Raw genomic sequence first — 22,500 nt, 5'->3', positions numbered from 1 at the left:
CGAGGAGGTGTTCTTGTCTTTGGTTCTTTCACTCCATAGGTTTCCCGACAGGTTGTGTACACGATATCTCCGAAGGTGGCTAACTTGTGTTCCAAGGTGCTCTTTCCTATCATCGCATCACGTTTTCTGACGTTTTTTTCTGGTCCAGCTCTTCCCCTTCCGTTATTGCACTTGCAGGTGACAGGTTTAGTATCTGGCGTTTGGCTTCAAGAGATTGTACAGATGAGCTGTCTGAATTATCAGCGTGGATGTCCTCGGCACTGTGGTTTGAATCCTGGTCTTTGTTTTCCGACGTCTTATCTGCTGGTGCAGTGTGCTGCTGAGTATTCGTCAGTTTCTTCGTACAACCCTTTTTGGTCCTGTCGATCTTTATGCCACGTTCAGTGGAGAATTTCCGCCCACAGACACATGGGAATTTCATCGGTTCTGAAATACTGACATACTTATATACTGATATGATTATATCATATGTAGTTCAGTGTATGTATGTATGTATGTATGTATGTATATGATGAGGGCTTTTTAAAACCACCACCTCACTCCAAACGCAAATACAGTTTTCAAGGTTAAAAGATTAATCAAGACTGATATCTGCCATTTCTGTATGGAAAAACGAAGACATCCGGGCTTATATATAGAGAGATATATATATCAGTATTGCAGCAGAAGCGTTGGAGCAGGTATAGATAAGTCCTTACCGCACGTTTTAGTGAGGGAAACTGGCACTGACACTGAGTGACAGGACTGAGAACGGTGTTCCGGAAATGGCACTGGGAGCGGCACCGGCGGTCCGGTCAGGAAACCTACAGGCTGCGCGCTGACCACGCCTGGGCTGATGACCACAGGTCAACACAACGCACTGAGCTAGGTGTACTACTACTTCTTTCTCTCAGTCAGCACAAATCGGACTTGTCAGGGGATGCGTGCAGGGCATGTACCTGGATTGTCTCCACTTGCAGAGCGGAACAGCGGCGATAGGAAGTCGTTAGGATGTGTGTGTGTGTGTGTGTGTGTGTGTGTGCTTGTGCATACTCTCCCCCTATCTCATCACTCTGGGAATGCCTGCGCTCTGCTCCTATCCCCTTAACACCCCCCCCCCCCCCCACCCAACACACACACACACACACACACACACACATCCCCGCCCCCCTACCTCCCCCTCCCCACTCATTCCTACCCAGGCAGACTTGATTCACGTGCCGGTAGCCAGCCTACAGGGCTAAACGGGATCCATGCTGCCACGCCTGCCTCTCTCACTTCACCAGTGCACAGTTCCCGTTGCCGCCACCACCGAGAGCACCGCGATGCTTTCCATTTCAGCCCACCCCCACCCCCCTCTTCCACACAATCCTTCCATTTCCTCTCTTCACCCCTCAGTCCTCACCCCTCCCCTGTTCTGTAACCCCTCGCCCTCCCCCTCACTCTCCCTCCCTGCTGTTTGACTGTTTTGCGTCCGTTAATGAGGGCAAGCAAAGAGCACACCCTCACGCCAACTGTCCCACTGTTTACCCCCCCGTTGTTGTCACGGCTTGCGTTTCATCTTCACAGCGCACGTTGCATGCACTTTGCGTCAGGCTCTGGAGACTCGGAATCTGTGCCACTATCAGTTTGTTCTGTGCCCTTGTCAGTATGATGTGTACTCTTGTCAGTATGTTTTGTACCCCTGTCAGTATGTTCTGTACCCTTGTCAGTATGATGTGTATGCCTGTCAGTATGTTCTGTACCCCTGTCAGTATGTTCTGTACCATTGTCAGTATGATGTGTATGCCTGTCAGTATGTTCTGTACCCGTGTCAGTATGTTCTGTACCCCTGTCAGTATGTTCTGTACCATTGTCAGTATGATGTGTATGCCTGTCAGTATGTTCTGTACCCGTGTCAGTATGTTCTGTACCCCTGTCAGTATGTTCTGTACCATTGTCAGTATGATGTGTATGCCTGTCAGTATGTTTTGTACCCCTGTCAGTATGTTCTGTTCCCTTGTCAGTATGATGTGTATGCCTGTCAGTATGTTCTGTATCCCTATGAGTATGTTCTTTAGCCCTGCCAGTATGACCTGTGCCCCAATAGATATGTTCAGTACCCCTGTCAGTATGACCTTAACTCACTCAGTATGGCCAGTCCTCTCTTCTCCTCTACACAGACCCCTCGGATGTCCAGTGGGTGTCTGAATGACCCAACCTTTAGCTTCCGTCGTCAGAATTGTGGTATTCTTTGTCAACATTCACGTCTTCAGTATAAGAGCCTTGCGCTTGCAATATTTTGATGATGGTAATTGGGGTGAAACGCTGTTAACGTCGTCTCTTTCGCCGTTCGTATGGAGAGAGTTAAGAGCGTGAAGCCGATTGGTCGTTAAACTCCACTCTACGCGTCAGTATGATGTGTAAGATCAGTACTCCTATCAGTATGGCGTGTACCCCTCCCAATATGTGTACCCTTGTCAGTAGAATGTATACTCCTATCAGTATGGCGTGTACCCCTCCCAATATGTGTACCCTTGTCAGTAGAATGTATACTCCTATCAGTATGGCGCGTACCCCTATCAGTTTGTTTTGTACCCCTATCAGTATCAGTATGCTCTGTACCCCTGTGAGTATGGTATGTACCCCTATCAGTATGTTCCATACCCCTGCCAGTATGTTATGTATCCATATTAGTATAGTCTGTACCTCTGGCAGTATATTCTGTACCCCTATTAGTACAGTCTGTACCTCTGCCAGTATGTTCTGTACACCTATTAGTACAGTGTACCTCTGCCAGTATGTTCTGTACCCCTGTTAGTACAGTCTGTACCTCTGCCAGTATGTTCTGTACCCCTATTAGTACATTGTACCTCTGCCAGTATGTTCTGTACCCCTATTAGTACAGTCTGTACCTCTGCCAGTATGTTCTGTACCCCTATTAGTACAGTCTGTACCTCTGCCAGTATGTTCTGTACCCCTATTAGTACAGTCTGTACCTCTGCCAGTATGTTCTGTACACCTAACAGTATGGTTTGAAAGACAGATTTCCACTCACCCTGTCAAAGCGGGGAGGGGAGAGGTGCAGACCCTGATCTCCCTTCACTCGTCTTTTCGCTTCGTTGTAATCAGCTGATGGACTCAACAAGGAGTGGGTGGCCAGACAGCGTGACACAGCGATTTACTGTCCTGATTACACAGACACAATGCCCACCAGTCCTGACGATCAGTAATGGGCTGATGCCATGTCCGCTGTTTCCATCAAAGTATTGGCTGGAACTCTATGAGATCGGTAAGTAATCCCACGTCCCGGGCGGTAAAAAAGAAAAAGAAAAAGTACTGACAATGGCCGCTCTGACACTAATATCACGGCACACTCATTTTGTTTTCTTCTCCAGACAAAGGCCAGACGTCCGCCATCTTCACGAATCAGAATCAGATATACCGAGGTCCGTACAATACCGCGCCGGTTTGTCTGCAGTTCTACTGAGTAGGTTGATAAAGAAAATGCTTTATATTGTAAAGCTTAAAACATTAGGGGGTTACTTCTTTTTTAGATGAATAGTATGATGAGACCAAAACAGTTTATTGTGAACTTTCAAACAAGGAGAACTGACTGCTTCTTGAGCAGTTGCGTTCGCTTGTTCTTTTCACGAGTTGACGTTTTGCAGTGTTTTAAAAAGGACGAACGTCCAGTTTAGAGGACGCTGTTTACATATTGTGTGTTTGTTTCATTTTGCCATCGCTTTTATATCACATAAATTGTTCTTTGTGAACTGTGATGTTTGACCAACATGAAAGAGCTCGCTGCAGAATCGGGAGAAATCTGCTTGTACGAACTGTCTAAAAGAATGATTGAAAATCAACCGATTCTTTGACCAAGCACAGATAACACTTTTTCGTGTGAGAAGATTGTGATCAGTAACGTCAAAAGCTTTATCGAAAACGTGGCCTGGTGTGATAACAGTGTAGCAATAAACACATCATTATTGATTATTTAGATGCCACTGTTTCGCCAGTTGGGCAAGGGCTAGAGTGAAATAAATGGCATACGATGAAATGTTACCGGAGGTTTTATTGAAGACGTTTTCATAGAGGTTCATACAGAGCAGTCCGTCGTTGGAAATGTTTTCTTGATGACCAGGTTTATAGAGCGGCAGCACTTCGGCACGTTTTAAAGCTTGTTGGGTTACGCTGCTGGTCAGGCATCTGCTTGGCAGATGTGGTGTAGCGTATATGGTTTTGTCCGAACGCAGTGACGCCTCCTTGAGCTACTGAAACTGAAACTTTAAAGCTTGAAGGCACTACAGTGACGCAATTTTTTGTATCCTCATGTTCACTGACAAATCCAAACTGAAATCTGGATCAGTTCTTTTGGATCTGAAAAAAAGTGTCTATAGCTGCAGCAATATCGTTATATTTTGATATGTTAGCTTTCATTGCCTTCTGCTGCTGCAAAAGAAAAACGTTCGTTTAGAATTTTTACATGAATGAACGCTTTGGAGGGGGGCAGAAAGTGATTCAAAAGAAAAATTACTTGACGGATTCTTCATTGCTTTCAAGATGGATTTTACGTCTAAATGAGACAATTACGTGAAATATATCTCCTTAAAATTGAAACACACACACACACACACACACACACACGCACACACACACACACACACACACACACACACACACACGCACGCACGCACACACATTAGTGCAATAAAACGTCACGAATTTTTAGACAGTGGAAATTGTTCCCTCTATTAACCGCTGTGGTTTCCCTTTGGGGTTAATACGTTCGATTCTGGAAGGGGGTTATTTAAAAAGAAGAAAAAAATGCACTGTGCCAAGAGAGAGAGAGGAAGGGGAGGGGAGGGGCAGTGTCTGTATGTCTGCTCTGTCTTTTATCTCGCCAAAGAGCCCGGAGGGGCAGGAGGGAGAAAGTGTCTGATGACGATCACACTCAGGATCAAACTGCTAGCCTGCCGGCTCTCCCTGGGCAGGAGATGGAGAGCAGTTGTGGCCCCTCTTGTTCTGCGCTTCATTGTCCTCCCCCCCCCCCCCCCCCCCCTGAATTGTGGCCTCCCTTATCTGCCAGTGTCTGTTGTGTTTCGTGAAGAGGGCCCTTTTCATGTGTATCATGAGTATCGTGTGTTGTGTGTCATGTGTATCGCGTGTGTGTTGCGTGTTATCATAGGTATTATGGGTATCATGGATATCGTGTGTATATCATGTTATCATGTGGATCCAGCTGGATCTGGTCGAGGAGGAATGAAGGTAAACTTCATAAGGATTTAAATTTCCCAACTCAAACTAGGCGTACGATGGCTCAGTGGTTAAAACGTCTGCCAGAAAGGTGGCTCAGTCCTGAAGTGGCGACCACCCCGGCTGGAGGCGCGGGCTCGAACCTGCTGACGACCAGTTGGCGCTCTCATTGTAGTGACCCGCTCTCCCCGGGGAGAGCAGCCCGAATTTCACACAGACTGAGAAATATATTGTGACGAAAGATGCAGTGCAATGGAATGCAATGTAATGCAATACAATGCAGTGCAATGCAACAATGAGAGGGGAAATGAGAGTAGAAGAAGCAAGCCAGGCCTCACAAAAAGTAAAAGAGGCCAAAGCCCTGAAGCTTGGCTCGGATATCTTTAAAGTTTGTTTTTCGGAAACAAGTGGGTCTTTTTGTTGTTCCAGTGTTGGATGAATTTTGAGACAGGGGAAGGAGGGGAGTTTGGGGGGGGGGGGGGGTTGGAGGGGGAGGGGGGATGCTAATGGACAGAAACACAGCAGTCAGTTCCCTTCAGAGAGGAGACAGAGCTTTCACTCTGAAGACCATTGTCTGTGAAACTGTCCTGGATAAAAAGATATACACTAGTGGGTGGATATAGCCGCAAGGATCTGTTCATGTCTTCAACAGTACGGACCACTTTCTACATCTTTTGATGTGTTCAAAGCTTACGAAATGATTCCACGTAAAATAGAACCAGCAAAATTCAAAAGAAAGACTTTCATGGCCTATTTTCTTTGACCCCGAAACCTAAATCTTGAAAATACAAACCAAAATGCACCAAGAAAGGAATGAATTATATCTTTTTGAAAATATGATGAAGTGTATATAATATGTTTATAATTCCAAACAAAATAAAGCCGAAGTTGATTCCTTAAAGTCTTTATGCTGGAAGACACAAATAAAACATTACACAACAAAAAACAAAAGCATGAGTAAAAGACAATTTTACACTTTAACCCATTCTGTTACAAAGAGTGCAAAATCATGCTAAGATGATTTAAATGCAAGTGACATAGACCACACAGTTAGGTAATAGTATACATAAATCACAGAAAAGTACATACAGTAAAACTGAATTCATTTTCCGCTTCGCACAGAATACGAATGATGAATAATATGGATACCTGCAAAGTGCTTATCCTCAGTCGGAGACCAAGCTGTAAGCGCTTTGCAAAACCAGGGTAATTTGCACAACAGGCTGCGTACCTGGGTAAAGCCGACTGACTGCTGCCATTGGGCGCTCATCATTCATTTCCTGTGTCATTCGATCAGATTTCAGGCATTCACATATACACACTCTGACAGACATGTAACATTTGCTTGCAACTAATGTTCAGTTAGAAAGATACGTGTTGCATTGCTGAAGATTTTGCTTTGCAGAAAAAGAAGATGATGTTAATAAATTTTCATTGAAGCACACTTCCACATCTTGCAAAGGATGTTTGAGAGAAAACTGTGAAGTCTTTGATTTGTGAAGTTTTGTGAAAACGTTGCAGTCGACAACAATGAAAAAACTCGTGCGACCGTGACCGTCAACTTTGTTTTGCTGAAAAAAGACAACAAAAAACAACCAGAACCTTTTTCATCTCCATATGCAAAATACAATAGCAAACAAACGAAAACACACACAAAAACAAAAAAACAACACTCAAACAAACAGAAAATCGGAGCAAGCTGTTTTTATCATTACATCACATCACAGTACAAATATCATTCCTATGAAAATAGTTTTCATGATTCTTGTAAAACATTGCAAAGCTCTCACCCCTCTCTTCTTTCTTCCTTTGCTCCTCTCTCTCTCTCCCTTCTGTTCCGTGTTGTCCTGTTTCTGTGTTCTCTCTCTCTCCCTTCTGTCCCGTGCTGTCCTGTTTCTGTGTCCTCTCTCTCCCTTCTGTCCTGTGTTGTCCTGTTTCTGTGTCCTCTCTCTCCCTTCTGTCCCGTGTTGTCCTGTTTCTGTGTCCTCTCTCTCTCCCTTCTGTCCCGTGTTGTCCTGTTTCTGTGTCCTCTCTCTCCCTTCTGTCCTGTGTTGTCCTGTTTCTGTGTCCTCTCTCTCTCCCTTCTGTGCTGTCCTGTTTCTGTGTCCTCTCTCTCTCCCTTCTATCCTGTGTTGTCCTGTTTCTGTGTTCTCTCTCTCCCTTCTGTGCTGTCCTGTTTCTGTGTCTTCTCTCTCCCTTCTGTCCCGTGCTGTCCTGTTTCTGTGGTCTCTCTCTCCCTTCTGTCCCGTGCTGTCCTGTTTCTGTGTCTTCTCTCTCCCTTCTGTCCTGTGTTGTCCTGTTTCTGTGTCCTCTCTCTCTCCCTTCTGTCCCGTGTTGTCCTGTTCTGTGTCTTCTCTCTCCCTTCTGTTCCGTGTTGTCCTGTTTCTGTGTTCTCTCTCTCCCTTCTGTCCTGTGTTGTCCTGTTCTGTGTTCTCTCTCTCTCCCTTCTGTCCTGTGTTGTCCTGTTTCTGTGTCCTCTCTCTCCCTTCTGTTCCGTGTTGTCCTGTTCTGTGTTCTCTCTCTCCCTTCTGTCCCGTGTTGTCCTGTTTCTGTGTCCTCTCTCTCCCTTCTGTCCCGTGTTGTCCTGTTTCTGTGTCCTCTCTCTCCCTTCTGTTCCGTGTTGTCCTGTTTCTGTGTTCTCTCTCTCCCTTCTGTCCCGTGTTGTCCTGTTTCTGTGTCCTCTCTCTCCCTTCTATCCTGTGTTGTCCTGTTTCTGTGTTCTCTCTCTTCCTTCTCTCCCGTGTTGTCCTATTTCTGCGTTCTCTCTCTCCCTTCTGTGTTGTCCTGTTTCTGTGTCCTCTCTCTCCCTTCTGTTCCGTGTTGTCCTTTTTGTGTGTTCAACAGCACTGAGGTTTGCTTTCTGCTTCTCCGTTTACACTTTGCACAACATTTCACATCCTGCCTGCAGATAGGTTTCCTCTCTGTATGTCCCCACTCCTGCCTCTCTCTGTCTCTGTTTCTCTCTGTGTCTCTGTCTGTCTGTCTGTCTGCCTCTCTCTCTCTCTGTGTGGTCTGTTCTGTCTATCTGTCTGTACGTCCTTCTCCAATTGCGATGACCACCTCTGCCACTGTCAGCGTATCCATCATGTTTGCTTTCCATTTCCCTTGTACCCCCCCCCTCCCCCCACCCCCGACTCCCACCTCCGCCACCCCCATCTCCCCCACCATTAACCCCCAGGCTCCCCTTCTCCCTGCATGCACCCACTCCCCTTCGCCGTTACCCCCACACCCCCTCCCCCCAACCTCTTGCCCCCTCCCCAATCCCTCCCCCCCTCCTCCCCCCACAGCTATCACAGCGCAATGTAGGGCATAATGTACACAAAAGGCTGTGAGTATGCTGTGTTCCCCGCTACTAGCCAGTGCCCCCCCCCCCCCCCCTCCCCCACCGGCTTCCGAACCCCCACCCCCCAACCTCCTACAGCCTTTCCACACTGTGTTCAAAGCCCACCACTGAAACGACCCGTCCGCCTCAGGCTTTAGACCAAAAGCCCGGTTCATTTGGCGCGTTTGTCGGTGTCTTGTGAAACAAACTCCCGCCCCAAACAACACAGCAGGAAAAAAAAAATGACAAGGAATAGTTAGTCCCTTTTAGTAGTATTGTGATCAGCAACAACACTGCAAGCCTCTAAACAAACAAACAATGAATAAACAAAACACGGAAGACTGTGACTGTGTCGTGTACAAAACCACTGAACTGTTTAAAGGTTTTGTGTGTGTGCTGAAAACAAACCACTGAACTGTTTGAAGGTTTTGTGTGTGTGCTGAAAACAAACCACTCAACTGAGCTTTGAGGAAAAACAACAAACAGAAAAATACAGCAACAAAAAACAAACAAACAAACAACAACAACAACAACAACAAAAACACAGCAAAAAAAAAAAACAAAAAACCAAAAAACACACACACAAAACCCGCAATTTTCTGTCTGTTTCTCAAGCAATGCTTTTTGTTTCTCTTCTTTTCTTTTAAGATTTTTTTTTTTTTTGTCAGGGCATGGTGAAAAGAAGCTTTTAGATCGTCCATTTACTCTAAATAAATCATTCAAGTTCTCCCCCTTCCTCTCCTACTCATCTCTCTCTCTCTCTCTCTGACTCATGTCTCCGTCTCTCACTCACTTTTACGTACGGCCATGTGTATTTCTCGCTGTTTTGTTTGATTTCTTGCAGACGTTATTAAGTGGGCGGGAAAAGAAGCCGGATTGCGGAAATTTCATGTGAGGCATTCACTCTGAATAGATTATAAATAAAATACCTTGCACGCGCGCGCGCACACACACACACACACACACTGACAGACGGACGGACGGACGGAGAACTGAGAAGGATGGGAGGGGTGGGGGGTCTAGGGGGGGGGGGTGGACGGAAAAGCACATTTAAAAAACACTATGCTGGATTTGTCCAAGTTAATGTGAAGATAATACGACCATACGACCCTGCTTCTTATTTTGAATCATTTGACTGGTTTTGGCGTTAGAGAGAGAGAGAGAGACAGACAGACAGACAGAGGAGACAGAGACAGGGACAGAGAGAATGTGAATGCGAATACTTTTGTCATTATAAGGACGTATCTCCTCATGAAGGGATGTACATAAACATACAAGCACATCACAGCCATGCTAAAATGTTATACATACATATTAATGGTCACGTCAAACGAAATTAGAGAGAGAGAGAGAGAGTGACAGGCAAATGGACAGAGACAGACAGACGGACAGAGACAGACACAGAGAGAGATAGACAGACAGACAGACAAGGATGGATGCTGGTGGAAAAGCAAACTGCTCGGTCTATGGAGGAAGAGGGGGCGGGAGGGGGGGGGGTAAAAGAAAAAGGGAGGGGCTGGTTAGGAGGATGTTGTAGACGTGTGTAATGATGAGGTGCAGGAATCAGACAGTGGCTATTTGGGGAAGTGCCGTGATCACTGTCAGAGGGAATCGCAGGCAGTTTACCCCGAGGGTCATTTCCCAGCGACCTGCATCGTCTTGTGGGACACAGTCACGGGGTGAAACGTTTCGAGGCGTGAACAAAATTACTGTCTGTAGAGTTTAGGAGAATGCTTTGAGAGTTAGTGAGTGAGATGGAGAGAGAAGACGTCTTGAGAGTGAGAGAGACACACAGAGAGAGGATGCTTTGGAAGTAAGTGAGAGAGAGAGAGAGAGAGGATGCTTTGAGAGTAAGAGAGTGAGGCAGGCAGAGAGAGGATGCCTTGAGAGTAAATGGCACAGAGAAAGAGCAAAGCAGAGAAAGAAGATGCTATAAGAGTGAGTGAGAGAGAGTCACAGAGAGAGAGAGAGAGAGAGAGAGAGAGGATGATTTGAGAGTGAGTGAGTGAGACAGATTTGAGAGTGAGTGAGACAGACAGACAGACAGACGGAGAAGGGTGGGTGCCAACGGAAAAGCAAACTGCTAGGGGGGAGGAGGAGGGGGATGAAAGAAAAAGGGAGGGGCAGGTTGGGAGGATGTTGGGAGGATGTTGTAGACGTGTGTAATGATGAGGTGCAGGAATCAGACAGTGGCTATTTGGGGAAGTGCCGTGATCACTGTCAGAGGGAATCGCAGGCAGTTTACCCCGAGGATCATTTACCAGCGACCTGCATCGTCTTGTGGGACACAGTCGCCGGGTGAAACGTTTCGAGGCCTGAACAAAATTACTGTCTGTAGAGTTTAGGAGAATGCTTTGAGAGTTAGTGAGTGAGATGGAGAGAGAAGACGTCTTGAGAGTGAGAGAGACACAGAGAGAGAAAGAGAGAGAGGATGCTTTGGAAGTAAGTGAGAAAGAGAGAGAGAGAGAGAGAGAGAGAGAGGATGCCTTGAGAGTAAATGACACAGAGAAAGAGCGAGGCAGAGAAAGAAGATGCTATAAGAGTGAGTAAGAGAGAGGGGATGCTTTGAGAGTTAGTGAGTGAGACAGAGAATGATTTGAGAGTGAGGGAGACAGACAGACAGACAGGCATAGGTGGGTGCCGACGGAAAAGCAAACTGCTCGGTCTAGGCGGGAGGAGGGGAATAGAAGAAAGGGAGGGACGGGTTGGGAGGATGTTGTGGACGTGTGTAATGATGAGGTGCAGGAATCAGACAGTGGCTATTAGGGGAAGTGCCGTGATCCCTGTCAGAGGGAATCGCAGGCAGTTTACCAGCGACCTGCATCGTCTTGTAGGACAGTCGCCGGGTGAAACGTATTAAGGCCTGAACAAAATTACTGTCTGTAGAGTTTAGGAGAATGCCTTGAGAGAAAATGAGTGAGACAGGGCGAGAGAGAGGATGCTTTAGAGAAAGAGAGAGAGAGAGAGAACACTGCACACTGAAATGTTTAATGTCATTAGCTGTAAAGCTCTAGTGACACAGTAGGTACTAATCAGAACAAAATGGTGCAAAACAGATAAAATGGAACAGAATGGGAAAAAAACAGATTTGGGACACTTTGGCACTTTGTCATTAGCTCAAAGTACATGTGACAGGGGTGTGTTGTGCCTTTTTTCAGTCGTTTGTCTCCAAGGTTTGGACAGTACACCGAGAAAACAAAGTACATATAAATCATATAATAGATATTTACGTATGTAACATCGACACACATCATATCAATACAAACACATATCAAAGACCTTATAGATCATGAAACAACTATTTATGCCTGAACATCAAAACCCATATAATTACAATGTCGAGACTGACCATCCAAATTCAGCCCTTCCTTTTTAACTCACTTGTGTAAACAAAGTGAGTCTATGTTTAAACCCGGTGTTCGGCTGTGTGTGTGTGTGTGTGTGTGTGTGTGTGTGTGTGTATGTGTGTGTGAGTGAGTGTCCATGGTTAACTTTAACATTGCCATTTTCTCTGCAAATACGTTGTCAGTTGACACCAAATTTGGCATAAAAATAGGAAAAATTCAGTTCTTTCCAGTCATCTTGTTTAAAACAATATTGCACCTCTGGGATGGGCACAAAAAAAAATTTTTTTTTAAAGAAGCCAAATTATATGCAAACTGATTTTACTGTTATATTTATATATTTTTATTCTCTAAACTTGGCACTTTGATCTGATATTCTGACACAACAACAAGAGCAGTCATTTTTATCATTTTTTGTTCAAACAGGAACTTCATTTGCTAAGCATGGAAGTTATATTTCTGGTGCATGTCTTTGGTGCAGATAGTAAAAAAGGGAAATTAATCTGATTAATGCTAGGGGGGTTATACTCAATACATAAAAAGCTTGTGTGTTTTACTCTCAGTGTACTGGGCTTTCACTATGTTCATTCGCCCAAATGGTCGTTTTCGGAAAATACTAAAATCAATATTAGGAGTGGACTTTATAGATCTACTGGCTGAGCCCTGAAGGTCATGGGCAAAAATCAATTGCGTACACATATTTATACATATTCAAAGCGCGTGCTCATATTCTTCGCGAACGCGAAGGTCGCCATTTTGTTTCAAGTTGTTGACCTGACAGTTCATATCCTAAATTCAATCGACAATACACGATAACATGTGATGGAAAGTTGGAGAAAGAGACCGTTAAATATTTATTCAGAGAAAGATTTGTGAACGCCTCATCACTTACTGGATTATGCCCCAAACTGCCATAAAAATATCAACAAAATCAGTCTGAATTCACAGTTTAAAATAATAAACCATGAGAGTTAATACCTTTGATGAAACGTAAAAATTTCCATTCTTGACTTTTCTCAAAACGAAGTCCTTTTCACTTCATACGATGTTCAGAAGTACTTGTACTTGGCTGTACATGTTATTAGTTCAACAAAATACTCAATTTTCATATCAAATTAAATCTATTAAACTAGAATGAACATAAAAGAGAATCCACCATGTCGTACATTCCCGGCGGGTGTAACTAAACTTGTACATCTATCTAGATCCAGAGAAAACGGCTAAATGTTGCAGTGTGATTGCCGCGATAGCCACGTCTCCTTTACCGCGGACTTAAAAAGAATTTTTAATTGCCCTTAAAGATTTTTTGAATGCCCAAGACACACCAGAATAATATGATTTAAACAGCGTTCTCACTGCGAATACCGCAATCGATATATCGCCCTTTAAAAAAGCATGTTTAAATGTTAACTTTTTAAACCTCACTTAAGGAGCCATGGTAGCGAACACGATGGGTTCGAATCTGCCGTCAGGACATTTTTTCTTTCTTTCTTTCTTTCTTTCTTTTTTTTTATATAATTTTTTATAAAATAAATTTTAACCCAAGCTTTGCACTAACAAATACTGAACACATTTTAACAATTAGATTTTTTTAAAGTGTGTCACAAGTGAGTCTTAAGGCCTTGCCTCTCTTTTTTCCTTTGCGTTTCTTTCCAGTATATTTTTTTTTATTTTTCTAAAAGCTTTCTTTTTCGTTTTTCAGCTGCTTATCTCCGTCTCTTTATCTACCTTACGTTCGTGTTCCTTTTTGTGTTCTGGAGCCTTTTCTACGTAATTCTTACTTCTGTTTGTTCTTTTTCTGCCTTGCCTTGACTAGAAGACGTCACAATAGTCCGCGTGAATTGCTTACGTGTCGTAGTAACTTTAATAATGATGTGATTGGGAACGAATCTCAATCCATTATGGAATGCCCGAATTTTAATTAAAGATCTTTGTGATGAGTACATCCCAAAGAAATATTTGAATCCAGAAATCCGTTTTGAATGCATTACAATTTGTTGAAAGCATGCACAAGAGTGTGGTTTGAAATTGGAGAAATTCAACACACACACACACACACACACACACACACACAAAAGGAAAGATTACAAATATGATCTGGCCACTATATTTTTTTGTTTTTGTCATCAATTTCATTGTTTTATTTGTTGTTTGTATTTCAGTTTTTGGTGCATAATTCCAGTGTTGTTACTTTATAATTATCCTCTATACTTCAACAGGGGTCAAAGGATTAAAGCATTATTCATTCGTATCTTTCAGTCATTTCATTAGTTCATTTGTTTATATATCTTTCAATCATTTCATTAGTTCATTTGTTTATATATCTGTTAATCATTTCATTAGTTCATTTGTTTATATATCTTATGATCATTTCCTTAGTTCATTTGTTCATATATCTTTTAATCATTTCATTAGTTCATTTGCTTATATATCTATTCACCTCCGTTTGGGGTGGGGGTGGGGGGTAACATTCTGTTGTCAGGTGAAGGTCATTATATGTCGACGTCGAAGGACTCTGCCTCCAATAATCCGGCCCAGGCGGTGATGGTGTTGGGGCTGTTGTCGAGATCTAACAATTACTGCCTGTCTCTGCAGTACGTCATCTCATCCGCAACCTCTGGGAGGGTCCTCGTTAGCAGACAGGTGGGTCCGACGGTTCAAATCTTTGCATGTGTGTGTGTGTGTGTGTGTGTGTGTGTGTGTGTTACAATATATAATCCGTGTCTCTCCAGTATTACACATGAACTAGCAAAACACTCAGACTGGTCTTCTCAGCACAACGTGTATGTATCAATGATAAAGAGAGAGGAGGATGGCGATGATGATGATGATGACCACGATGCTGCTATGGAGGTCCATTTAGGTTTTGGGACCTCGTGACAAGGCTGTACTCTACGCTTCCTGTCATAATAATATCCCGGCGTCAACCCCGAATTTTGTACAGCGCTTAAGACTTGGACTCCGACCGAGGATGGGCGCTATATATAAGTATCCATATCAAATCAAAATTAATAATGGCGCGCAATCTGGTGGCGTTCTTCTCTCTCTCCATATGGTCTGAGTCTTGCTATCGCAGCAGCTGTTTATGTGATCCTTGCCACGACCTCAGGATTCGAACCTTCATCTGATGTCATGGAGCCAAGGCGACAATAATATGTGCAGGGCGACAATTATAGATGCCGCAACAACAGACTTTGTTACGGCGTACGTGTGCCAGTTAACGGCTGACCATAATTATGCCCCCACACCTACCAGCTTCGTCAGGGCATAGAGATTGTGTTGCCTGCAAAACAGATTAGGAAGTCTGTTCTAAAACTGTTTGCAACAGAGATCGCGACATTGTCTTTAACATCAGCGCGCAGATTTTGGTTTTAAACACCAAAGCCTGGCACATTGAGTCAACAGGAGACAGGCAGAAAGAGACAGAACGTGAGTGCGAGCCAGAGAGCGAGAGACAGAGACAAGTGGGGTAAAGGCGAGAGAGAGAGATGATAAGCACACACAGACACACAGATAAAAACACACACATACACGCAGACACACACACAAACACACACACGCGCGCGCGCGCGCGCTCGCACACACACAAAGAAACACATACACACAAACACACACACAGACACACACACACGCGCGCACACACACGCACATTAATATGACCGACCAACCAACCAACCAACCAACTCACACACACACACACACACACACACACACACACACACACACACACACACACACACACACACACACACACACACAAAACCAACAACAAACAAACAAACACGTACACGCAAACACACACACACACACACACACACACACACACACACACACACACACACACACACACACAGACGCACACAAACGCACGCATATACACTCATAATATGTACACACGCACACACACGCACACATACACACACACACATACATACACACACGCGCAAACACACACAGCACACACCGCATTACACATAGGAATGGGGGATAGAGGGTGAGGAAGGTTCTGTGAACCATACACATTTGACAAACAGTATCAATAAAATGAACGATTTACATTACTCGTTATGGCATAAGGTGGGAAAGGCAATGTTTTTTGAAGGTGGTTGGGCAATGGTGTTGTTTAATTGTTTTTGGGAGTGAGTTCCATAGGGTGGCGCCTGAGTAAACCAAACTGGATTTGAACAAGTCAATTCTTGGAATTGGGATATGGACTTTGGGGGGATTCCTTGATGAATTTACAGAAAATTTGTCTATTAATGTTGGTGGTGCATTACCTGTCATAATCTTTTGCATCATGATTCCTTTATTGTACTTTAATCTACGGATTAGTGGGAGAATTTTCGCTTGTTTATAGTCTGAGTCTAAAGGGTAGTCTTTTTAAGGAGTACCAGCTTGAGCCCCCGTTTATGAAGATTCTGTAATGGCTTCATGGTATTCGCACTTGCGGAGTCCCATAGTGTTGATGCATAATCTATTGCAGACTGAATATGCGCTTGAAAAATAATTTCCGTGAATGAAGGTCAAGGAAATGTTTGATTTTGGATAGTTGATGGGTTTTCTGGGCTGTCTTTTTGCAAAGGAAATTTATGTGAGGATTCCAAGTGTGTGTGTGTGTGTGTGTGTGTGTGTGTGTGTGTGTGTGTGTGTGTGTGTGTGTGTGTGTGTGTGTGTAAAGAGAGAGAGAGAGAGAGAGAGAGAGAGAGAGAGAGAATATGGTGGAAGAGGAGCGGCTTCGAACAATATCGTTTCGGAGGTGCTGTCAAATTCTTTCATGAAATATAAATGATACGTATTTCTGAAATTATTCAGTGTGGTGTGGACATTAAGAGAGTTGAAATGTTATTCCAAAGCAAACCATCAGAATAGGGTGATTTAATAAAACCAAAATCTATTCGAGGAAGGGGATCAATATTTTAAGAGCATGGAGATTATGAGGACAGAGATTGACACTTATACAAAGGGTGTTGGAAATCGGTGGTGGAGCACAACCGGACAATATTTTGAACATGAAAACTGCTTTGTATATTTCAGTTTCAGTTTCGATGGAAGAATATACCACATTACATTGTCTACAAAAGACACTTATGTGGATTTTGATAAGAAAATACCACATTGCATAGCCCGCAAAAGACACTGGTGTGGATTTTAATAAAATCTTAAACGTCTCTGTAGACTTAGTAGTGGTCTGAGTATATTCTCACTTACCAAATCCCAACCAATGGATGCATATTTCATAACTATGGGACTCAATGAAAGCATGGAGAAACATTTTACGGGAATGAATATCTAAGAAATGATTCATTCTGGACAATTGGTAGACATTATTTGGAAAGTGTTTTACATATTATTCTAATATGATCGGACCATGACGGATTATTGTCGGTCACTCCTCTCAAAAAGGTAATGGCACTCAACTTCTTCTATGATTTCACCGTTGATGAACAGAGGTAGACAAGTATCAGAGATGTTCTGATTCCTTTTTTCTGGTGGTTTTCATTGCAGTTTTTGTTTCAAGTTGGTGTAGACACATTTGGTTTAAATCTGACTATAACTAATTTATCATAATTTGATTTGCTTGCGAGTACACACTTTGTTCTTATTGGAATTACTCGTATGTAGAGTCGAATCATCTACAAACATTTCATAGTGAGCCGTTAAAGACAGGGGCTAGTCATTGAAATGTAAAAAAGGTCACAGGACAAAGCCCTGAGGTACACCATATTTCACTGGCATTAAAAAAAAAATGTATGCCTATTGACCAGCACCAGTTGTTCTCTTTTATCAAAGTTTGAAGGCATGGTAGACCATATAGTTAAAGCTTTTTCAGAAGAAGAATTTAGTCAATTACATCAAATGCTTTGGCAATGTCTACAATGACAACTCCAGTGACTTTATCATCTGTTCATGTTTAAAAGAGAGAGAGAGAGAGAGAGAGAGAGAGAGCAGATTTGATCTATCCGGGGTAATGAGATGAGCATATTACATACCCAATGATTTTTGTTACCACCAAGCCCGCGGATTAAGAAACAGAACTCCGCCCATGCACACATTTCACACACCAAAACTAAAATACACTTCAAGTTGAGAGGAGGTAGAGGAAAATGAGAGAGGGGAGAGAACGAGAGAGAGAAAAAAAGGGAGAGAGACAGACAGACAGACAGACGGACAAACACAGCGCGCGCGCGCGTGCGGTGTGGAGCTATCCCGATGGGTTAACCCAATATATGTAAACCAACAACCAATGCCGACATCACACTATGTGCATGCACGTGCCGATACACCGTTGTCTGGAAACCTTTGGGGGACTACAGTGCTTCTGTTGACTACATATACTCAGTGTGAATGCACGTAGGCATGCGTGAAATGCGAACTGATGGGAGAGAAAGAGAGAGCGGGTGCGGGGAGAGAAAAGTTTGTCGCCACTTCTCTCGCCAGTTCGTGGAGAGTATGAGAGAGAGAGAGAGAGAGAGAGAGAGAGGTTTGGTGTTGCATACGTTGATGATGCTGTGTGTGTGAGAAAGAGAGAGAGAGGATTGTTGCGTGTTGGGTGGAAGTGGGTGGGGTTTTGGTTGGGGGGGATGGAGGGGATTGTTTTGTGTGTGTGTGTGTGTGTGTGTGTGTGTGTGTGAGGCACCATGGAGCACACAGCAGCAGCACCGCCCCTTACAACAGCCGGAGTTGAGTGTCTGACCGTCAGTGGCACACACCGCACTGCTTGGTGCGGACTGGAGGTTCGAGCATCTTTCGGGCCGCTCTGTGTGGTGGTTGTGTGGTGGGACCGCTCGCTCACCGTCTGTTCACTGCTCACTGGCTGAATTAGTGAATTCAGCTCACTGGTGGGGATGTCCATTGTCGGTGAGTCGGCCTTGTGTGTGTGTGTGTGTGTGTGTGTATGTGTGTGTGTGTGTGTGTGTGTGTGTATGTTTGTGTGTGTGTGTGTGTGTTCTTTTTTTTCCGTGGTCGTTCACGTGTGATTCCATACTTGCGCGTACAGTACGTTCTCAAATGCATCGGTGGAATGTGTTTATTTATTTATTTATTTATTTTAAAAAAATCATTTTTAATATTGATTTTTTTTTTTATCCTTGTGTAACTGATTCATTGTTTTTCCTGGCCTCGTTTCATCAATGTCGTCAGTGACACCTCAAAATGAAGAAAAAATAAAGACGACAAAAACAAAAACAAAACAAAAAAAAACACGAAAAACAAACTAACAAACAAAAACAACAACAAAAAAAACACCGAAAAAAACCCCACCCAATAAATCTAATTACATTAAATGAAATAAACTTATACGAAATAAAAACCAGTATACAAAAAGGCTTTTTTAACACATGGAAAACAAATACGGACACGCAAAACAACTGAACAAGAAAGTGCTCTGTTTACTTTTCTGTTGACTTATTTCTAAACCTTTTCCTGGTCGGTGGATGGGTTGATTCGTTGATTGGTAGGCTGTTTTCCTGCGGAAGTGTTGATCACCATCACACCGAACGAGTGACCAATGAAAGTAATATAGAACATTCCGGATTTTTACTGTAGGCCATCGACCCAAACTTGACAAGGACACACAGGAAAGGGAAGGAACTGAGCAGCTCTTTAAGACAACCAACGTGACGGAACCCGCGCAAATAAACAAGATTATTGATAATCACTTTCGTATCGCTGAAATTTCATACGGTGCAATATTTGACGACCCAAGTACCGCTCAGAAGTAGCATGGAGTCCTACGGCCAAAAAAAACACACACAAAAACAAACAAAGAAACAAAAATCTCTCGCTTTAGGTTCATGGCATGGAATACAAACATAGGCAGAACGTCTCATTGCGAAACGTTTTCAGTTTTCAACGTACATGTATGTGACAGACATTGTTCGTGTAAATTCCTGCCATGTTTTGATACAAATTATTATCGCAGGCAGATACATTTTGAACAAAAAGAAAATAGATTTTGTTCTTTATCGCAAAATTTTGATTGTCTCTTGCTTTGGAGTTCAGTTTAAACGAGTATTTCACTGATTTTATAGTGCTGCCGATAGCGCTGGTTTCTCCGTAGATCATTGTGTTTAGGCTCTTGGGGCTAATATTAAACACTGAACCGCTCGCACGCAAACAGATTGATTGAGTCAATGGGATGACATTTCGTCAGGCCCCAGAGAGAGAGAGAGAGGAGAGAGAGAGAGAGAGATAGAGAGAGATGGTTTATTCAATTAAGGCTATATCCCCAAACGAATAGGGGGTAGTAATATAATTTTACATTTGTCATTGCAATTGGTAATAATTATAAACGACGGGCGCAATAGGCGGGTGGTTAAAGCTGGACTATTAATCCGAGGGTCCCAGGTTCGAATCTCGGTAACGGCACCTGGTTGGTAAAGGGTGGAGATTTTTCCGATCTCCCAGGTCAGCATATATGTGCAGACCTGCTTGAGCCTGAACCTCCTTCGTGTGTATACGCAAGCAGAAGATCAAATACGCACGTTAAAGATCCTGTAATTCATGTCAGCGATCGGTGGGTTATGGAAACAAGAACATACACAGCATGCACACCCCCGAAAATGGATTATAGCTGCCTAAATGTGGGGGTAAAAACGGTCACACACATAAAAAGCATAATCGAAATAAGCATGGATATAATATTTCGGGGGAATAGATTGGATTCGTAAGTCAGTCAAGACAAAACACAAAGTGAACTTCATCCTCTCTTGATGGGTACAATAGCTCAGAATAACTTGTGACTTTATTACGATATCTGTCAGTGTTTAATTCAAAAATAATTCAGATATACTAAATCTAAACCTGGTTAAAGTAAGTCTGAGATGTCTGTTCAAATCAATTAAAAGGTATTACTTCATTATATGATTAGAGATGTAAATTCGATACATATCAAACATTTCGCTGGACTGGATATGGCTTTCCCACACCTGCCAGGTACAGTCTATCAATCGTTGACGAAACATTTGCACAAATCTAATTTCATCACCTACTCCTTGATATTCCCATGCTTTCCCAAGCCCAAGTTCACGTAAACACGTTCGTACATTGGACACCCAATTTATTTTGCCTCTAAAGTCTAAATCATATGGCATGTTGTAAGATTTACTTGGCAGCCGTGTATTATTCACTTTAATAACTTTAACCAGTAACGAATGCATCTAGTGGAATGGTTGAAGAAAGAGAGAGAGAGAGAGAGAGAGAGAGAGAGAGAGATGATGATGATGATAATAATAATGATGATGATGATGATGATGAGAAGTGAATAGTTGAAGAAAACAAGAGTAGGAAATCAGCTCTTCAGTCGACGGATAAAGGTTACATAAAAAACAACAACAACCGAACAACAACAAAATAACAACCTTAATCCCAGAACAGAGCATAGAGAAAATTGCATGCAGTGACAGAAATGTCAGTACAATAGACAGCCAAGGGAAGGGAACCATCCAGATTTCCCCCAGACCTTGATGGTTCTTTTATTTCCATGAAGACTCCCCAGAGGGGGGAAGGTTTCCACGGATGGACAGCTGGACCCGCAACCATTGCAGTATCAGAGATGAGTTGTGGTTAGTCAGATAACACACACACACACACACACACACACACACACACACACACACATTGTCACGATCCACAAATGTGTAGGAATAGTAAGTAAACAGAATATATGAATAATAAATAACGTGTGGGGTAGCGCGTGCGTCTTCTTGTTGATCTCTTGCACCCCACACACAACACCGCGGAACGAGACAGAAACTAGCATTCTGGGGCCAAAATATGATTATATTTATTTTTTTTTTTTAATTTCAAACTTCTACAGTTACGTTTATCATTTCTTAAACTCAAACTTCTTCAACCCAGTGGTGTTAATTAATGCATGTTAAAATCAATTCGTTCCTGTATGTAATGATCACTTCAACAGTGTTATACGATGCACAAGATTAAAATAAGTCTACGAGTGGGCTATTACTGCCACAGTTCCTTTCAGTAGTAGTGTGTCCATCGAGATCGATGATGACCATCGTTGTCATCCAGCTGGGGGATGGGGAAAGGGTGGTGGTGGGGGAGGGGATGCTCATGAATCTATCTGTGAGTGCGCAGATGGCTGAATAGTCCAATCTGCGCACGAAATGTTCGCTGACAGTTGAGGCAGACAAAGACAGGCATATCATTGTCAGGGAGCTTGTTTGCCCGTGACTTTCTGGCCTGCCTCTTCTGAACAGCTGCATCAGTCCTGTTGGCCTCGCACAACTTGGCACCTTTGTGCACAGCAGCGCGCCATTTGTCACGGTCCACTGCAGATTCCTCCCAGGAGTCAGGGTTGATATCAAACGCTTTCAGAGAGACTTTCAGAGTATCTCTGAAGCGCTTCTTCTGACCTCCGTGTGATCTCTTCCCTTGTTGCAGCTCGCCATAGAAGAGCCTTTTGGGCAGTCGATGGTCTGGCATGCGCGCCACGTGTCCAGCCCAGCGAAGCTGGGACTGCACCAGGATGGTGAAGATGCTGGGAAGGGTGGCTTTTGCAAGCACCTCCGTGTCTGGGGTCCTGTCTTGCCACTTGATGTTCAGTAGCTTCCTGAGGCATGTTGTGTGGAAGTGGTTCAGCCTCTTGGCATGTCGTTG

General features: G+C 43.5%; 1 protein-coding gene across 2 annotated transcripts in view; it reads left to right on the top strand.

Moving 5' to 3' along the window:
* Window positions 1-18,546: 18,546 nt before the first annotated feature.
* Window positions 18,547-22,500, top strand: part of LOC143280148 (orexin receptor type 2-like) — a 155,686-nt gene continuing 151,732 nt past the window's right edge. For both annotated transcript variants that reach the window (XM_076584728.1, XM_076584727.1), the window contains exon 1: window positions 18,547-18,738. The gene's annotated coding sequence lies outside the window, so the exon portion shown is untranslated. The remainder of the gene's footprint in view (window positions 18,739-22,500) is intronic.

The sequence above is a fragment of the Babylonia areolata genome, chromosome 3 (genome assembly GCF_041734735.1).
Source record: "Babylonia areolata isolate BAREFJ2019XMU chromosome 3, ASM4173473v1, whole genome shotgun sequence".
In the NCBI taxonomy this organism is placed as follows: domain Eukaryota; kingdom Metazoa; phylum Mollusca; class Gastropoda; order Neogastropoda; family Buccinidae; genus Babylonia; species Babylonia areolata.
The sequence above is the reverse complement of the archived record's forward strand: the minus strand, read 5'-3'. Positions and strand labels throughout refer to the sequence as shown.